We start from the raw sequence: 6,000 nt of genomic DNA, 5'->3' as shown, positions 1-6,000 counted from the left end.
CAGCTGTGAGCCCTTTCCTTCTGCTCTCGCCTCCCCAGGAAGTCGTTCTGCTCCGGCTGCATTCTGGACTCAGCCTCATCCACCTTCTGTTTCTGTGCTGGGTTTTTCTCTGTTCTGGTTAGCTGGTCAGCCTCAACCAAGGAATGTCTGCACATTATAAGAGATTTCCCCAATTTCCTACTTTTGGTGGTTTAATGCTCACTGCACCACATACACCCCAACAACCTTCTGGCAGAGGCAGTGTGAACCCCATAATCCCCCATCCTCAGACACTAGAACTGCATGGCTGCAAGAGCAGGAGCCACATCAAGAGACAGAGACACGATGCTTCTCCCTCCTCTCCAAACATTATACCTTAATTTAAATACTCAAGTAATCCCACTGGATCTACTCCGGTGCTTAAAGCTAAGCCTATTAAGTGTTCACGGAGAGGTTTGCACACAGAGGAGCCAGGAGAAAAGGGAAAGGGGAGAGTGAGGCGCTGCTCCGGCAGGGAGCCACGCTGCCAAGAAACACCTCCCTGCTCTCCTTTTCCTCAGGCTTACGTTCTCCTCTGGCTACTCCTGACAGCCCCACCACTAGGCTCCCCTCAGCGTTCGGCTGATGTGAGTGTGAGATGAAGCGGGCCGGAGTGGAGGGGAAATTGCTTTAAAAACTTGTCAAAACAAAAGCCTGGATTAATTTTTTAATGCCAGCTTGGGCTCTGTGGTCACAGTGTTGGAAACTATATTTTGTTTTGTTTTCAAGACGCTTCTCGCCAATCTCATTGTGCTCATCATCATTATTTTCAGATAATGATATGGGAGAGAGAGCAGTTATCCCCTCTCCTACAAGGAGGGCTCACGCACGTGGTTTCCTTTGCTCTCCGAGGATTTCAAGCACTTACTTAGATTTAAGCCTGAGTGCTACTTTTTGTTAACAGGGAGCACCTCTTAGAAACAGGACTTGATTCAAAACCTGCAGATCCACGGAGCTCTGGCTCTTGACTCTGCTTCAAGCACTGCAAAACCTCCTGCCTTGGCCGCACAAAGCCCCGTCCCACCTTTGATGCATTTCTTGGCACGTGCACATTCTAATTCCCGACATCACCCTTTCTTCCCCTTTTCTTAGCTGGCTTTTCTCTGGGCACAATGCATTATGTTTTCCTGTATGTACTACTCCATACTGCTTGCACAATGTTTTGCATGATCTAATATTCTTTGTTCAAAACTGCAAGAAAATCTAAATAAAGACTATAGCGTGTCGTATCAGTATAGGCATCAGCTAACGTTTTCCACGGCATATGGTACTTCAGAAGCCATATGTACCACTGTTTAGTGATTCTGGCAAAGAGGCGCAGAATGGTGAAATCCAACTGCCAGGATTTCTGAAAACAAATATGTAAATGCTCCAGTGCTTTTGTTATTCATAACATACCTCTAACACAGCACATACAATATGCTGTTCATTCTGTAACGAGTATACTACTAAACTATATTTGCTTCCAATCTCATTTTAAAAGATTTTTTCCTTCTGTATACGATTCCCCCATCTTCTCTATCAAAATCCATCTAAGCTGCAATTCAGAAAAGGCGTTTTATCTATTTTGAAGCACACGCTATGGGGAAGATTGTGTACCTACGCAAGGGTCTCACATCAGAACAAAGACAGACGTTATCTCTGCAGCCTTACTAGTGGAATGAAAGCAAGGCAGAGAAGTGCACTTAAGCAGATCAGCTGCATGGAGCAAAGCTTGTTCAGCCAGGAATAACCTCCCAGGGAACACGGGTGGGTTGGCCCTGCTCAGGGGCTACTGCAAAGCAAGCGGGTGGACAAAGCTTTTGTGAACAGGCCCTCAGAAACAATAGCTGGGGTGGAAAGAGAGGATTCCAGACACATGGTCCAAGGTGGATGGCGGCTGCCAAACTCTGACCTGGGCTGGGATCGGTCCTGGTGAGCCAGGGCTCAGACAAAGGGGATGGTCCATGGTAGCAGCTGTTCCCAGCAGGGCTGGCAGCACCAACACCGAGGTGGCGGGGCAGTGCACAGGGCTCACATGGAGCACCTGTGCATCACTAAAGGCTTCAGACCCCATCAGCCAAGGCAGAAGCCGTCCTTCCAGAGCCAGCATCAGCAGGTACACAGCAATCAACACCCAGTTCCATGACCTACCTCTGACAGTGCTAATCCTGGTGCTCCTCTCATCTGCAGAAAAAGCTTGTCATCTCTGCCTGAGATCTTGCTGTGCTGAAGGATTCCAAAATGTTTCTGTTTAGCATTAAGCCTCCCCATTCACAACCAACATTTTAACATTACCTGTTGCCACCATTGCCTCTTGTCAGTGTCCACAGAGGCTGAAATTGTGGGAGTGAGCAAGCCCATTCACAGGTCACTCTGCAGTTTGCTCCTGCCTTGGAAGCACACAGCTCCTGACATCCCCAGAGCTTCTGGCAACACCAGGGGATCAGGTAAACCTTGGGAGGAGGGGAGAGATACCAGTGCCTCCAAGAAACACATGGCTTTTCCAGTTTATTGCTTACCTAATGTTAAAAACAACAACAAACCTAGGACTCCCTGCACACAATCTCAGTGAAATACTGTCACCCTACAGGGTCCTGAAAAAATTCAGCCATCTCCAGACATGACAGTGTTATTCAAGACACACAGATGCCTTTTTCCCAAGAGACTGAGGCGTGCTGCTCCTTTCCTTGCCAGTCTTGCACTGCAGCACCCCATTTCAGCAAGCACAACCTCCCTCAACAGGGTCCTGTGCCCACCACCGCCTCTGCTTGACTTCCCCTGCACATCAGACCTGCTCATTACCTCCTGTCTGCTGCCAGCCCCCAAGGCATTATCCTGAGCTGCAAACCATCTGGGTGCCCAAGCAATTCCTTTTTGGTAGGTTTTTTCTCCCTGTGACATAAACTGGGATCCCACTTTCCTCCCCTCAAGTTACAGAGATACTCTGTTCTAAAGCTTAAGCCAGACCTCTGCCTGCAGCCAGGTCTTTCACTTCTAAACAGTTTTTTTCTATTCTATTCTATCACAGAAGAAATCCTTCAAATATCAAATCCTTCAAGCCTTTATGTTATCCTACTTTTGTAGGTCCTTCAGCCAAAATCCATTTTTTTCCTATTCTGTTCTAGCCAGCAGGTGATAAAAAATTGCCATAAGAAATGTTGGCTTTGAGCATAAGTGCCTGGATTAGAAAAAGAGACAATTAGAAAGTGAAAAATGGCAAAAAGCTCTAAGAAGCCAAAAATAAAAGAACAAACAAACATGCAATCTGGCTATCAAAAAAGGCCACATTTTTCCCTTACTGCAGTAAAAATCAACATTGTCAAAATTACAAAGTATTTTGAAAGACAGGCAGTTCTGAGGAGAGGGAAAAACAGTCCCACAGGGTCCAAAAGGGGGGCCCTGGGAAAAGCCACCTGAAGGAGCTGACAAATGAAGGGACAGAGAAAGGCAAGCACCTCACACCGTGCTGCCAGGATGCTGCAGCGATCCTGCAGCTGCTGGGTGAGACAAACTACCCCGAGTGAAGGGAGCCAAAAAAAAGAGCCTGCTGATTGAGCTGGCTCACGTGCGCCCACATTTATGGCAGCACAAAGGTCAGTCTGGTATTGTCTCTTGTGAATCCCTCTTGAACAGGCAGGCTGGGGATTTGATGGGCTCAGGAGGAAGATTTATCAACACACCAGGGGTTGCTGGCCCTAACTCTTAACCTGCTGGCAGAGGTTGGGGCTTTTCATTAAGGGGGGCTATGCATGGAATACTTGCAGGCTGTGGCTAAGAGTAAATGTGGTCTCAGCCCACACAATTTGCTGCTGCCTAAGAGACACCAGATTATTTTCTCTCAGCACAGAAGTCAGCAGTTCCCTGGAACCCTCTGAGCAGCTGAGTGCACAGAGGGGATAGTGAGGGGAAGGCTGGAAGGGGTTTCATGGTATGTTGTTCATCATATCCATGAGCTCTGGATGAGCAGGGAAAAGCCAACCACCCCTCCAAGCTGTACTCCTGTGCTCCAGAGGCACCTCCTTTCTGGAGCCAGCAAGCACCCACTGCCAGGACAGGCCCCTCTCCTGGCAGGGCCATTCACAGTTCCCATCAGCAATCTCCCTGTGCCACCACAAAATCTGGCCCCTTTTAAGGGAGAACTATCTTCATGTGGGATATAACCCCCTGGACAGGCTTGCTCCCTCTCCTAAATCCCATCCTGATTGCACAGGCAACTATAGTTTCATGAGGAAAAAATAACCTGAGCAACTGGGTATTTACAACAACACATCCTTCTGCCTCCCCTATTACTTGTTTTCATTGAGGCCCATGTCTCTGGACCTCAGTCCCTCCACCTGGATGGTATCACCTCTGACTATCTGTACATGAGCTGCTGGGTTACCTTCCCCTGTTCTTCCTGGGGTGTTTCTGCAAACCCTGCTGAATCCATCAGACTTCATTTTACAAGATCCAGCACCATTTTGAAACTCTTGAGCTTTCCGCAGCAACTAAAAAAAAAAAAACCAAAACAACCCCAAAACCTGGACTAAGGGGTTTTACACTTGGTGTTCTTGCACAGTTCACCCTTGTTCCAACCTTTTCCTTTTCCTGTTGCAGCCTGAATTCCCCATGGTGCTGGCTGAGGGGCAGTAAATTCACTGCCTCCTTCCCTTCCTGCAGCCTCTGGCAAAGCTCTCAGCTTCCCTCTTTGTTCGGTTGAGAGATGCAAAGATTTCTCACCCGAGAGACACCATCCCAGGAAGTTTCCCAGCCCCTTGGGGACACACCCCCCCCAGATCCCTTCAAGCACCTGGGCTGCAGCAGGCACAGCTGGAAGAGCCAGGCAAGGACTGGAAGAGGGATTCCCAATGCGCACTCCTGCAGAATGAGTGAATAATTTCTCTCCTGCAGTTGGTGCCAGCACTTGCTCCTTGCCAGTTGGCAGAAGGTACCGCTTCCTTTTCTGAGGAATGCTTAACATCCACCTTTCCCCCACCCCAAGAGGAAACCACAGAGGCTGGGGGAGTCTTTCCTGGCAGCCGGACATCTGAAGGAGCTGCAGGCTTGGGGAAGGGGGAGGAATCCAGCAGGGAAGCCAGGTTTTACTTCACAAACTTTTAGCTGAAGGGGAGCAGGGAGCACATTTCTCCCTCACCTGAGAGTTCCCATGGGAACACAGAAGGGCAGTGTAACAGCAAATTTTGGAACGGGCATGTCTGCGAACAACTTCTGATATAATATTTGAGTCCTCAGATGTTCAGCCGCTTGCACATACTGCGTGAGCGCCTGATTTGCATGGGATTTGTATTTGTTGGTATTCACATTTGTAGGAAAACGCATACATTAGATTAATGTCATCACAGTTTATGGAAATCATCTGTGCCACAGCACCAGCCCAGGGCTCTGACTGTATTCCGTGCCCCGTGGCACATGGCAGCCCCTCCTGCCCTGCCAGGGCCACTGAGAGTCAGGACGGCTGTGCCAGGCTGAGCCCCAAGGTGGTCCTGCTGGGTTCTCTTTTTAACACAAAAGTTTAAAGATCATTTGGAGTAACTGTCTAAAATTGCCTAGCCCACATTCCAAAGATAAAATTAATCCAACTATTTTGACTTATTCTTTTATATTTCCTTGTATGAGCTTACAGCACGCTCCACGCCCTCATTTTTAGTGCCTACTTAAGGACATTCAGCTGTCTAGCAGACCAACTAAGTGGTCCCTTTTTGTCTTGCAGGAGCATCCCTCTCTCAGTGAAATGGGATGGTTATAATTCCCTCCCTGTTTGCCACGACACCTGGGTGCTCTCATCTGCTAGACAGCTGGAAGCTGTCACTAGAGATGCTGTTCTCACGGAAGCATTGCTGGGCTCAGTCAGACACTCTTTGTAAAGCAGATGGAACACCTCAGAAGAACAGCACTGCAGCAACAAAAGCTCATTTTCTGCTAGGGGATTTCTGTTATTGGGCAATGCTTCCATCAGGTGACTTCACACCCCAGTGAGCCCACATACCAGTGGAGCCCAAT

The sequence above is a fragment of the Molothrus ater genome, chromosome 4 (assembly GCF_012460135.2).
Source record: "Molothrus ater isolate BHLD 08-10-18 breed brown headed cowbird chromosome 4, BPBGC_Mater_1.1, whole genome shotgun sequence".
Classification (NCBI taxonomy): domain Eukaryota; kingdom Metazoa; phylum Chordata; class Aves; order Passeriformes; family Icteridae; genus Molothrus; species Molothrus ater.
This window is presented reverse-complemented; position numbering follows the sequence as displayed.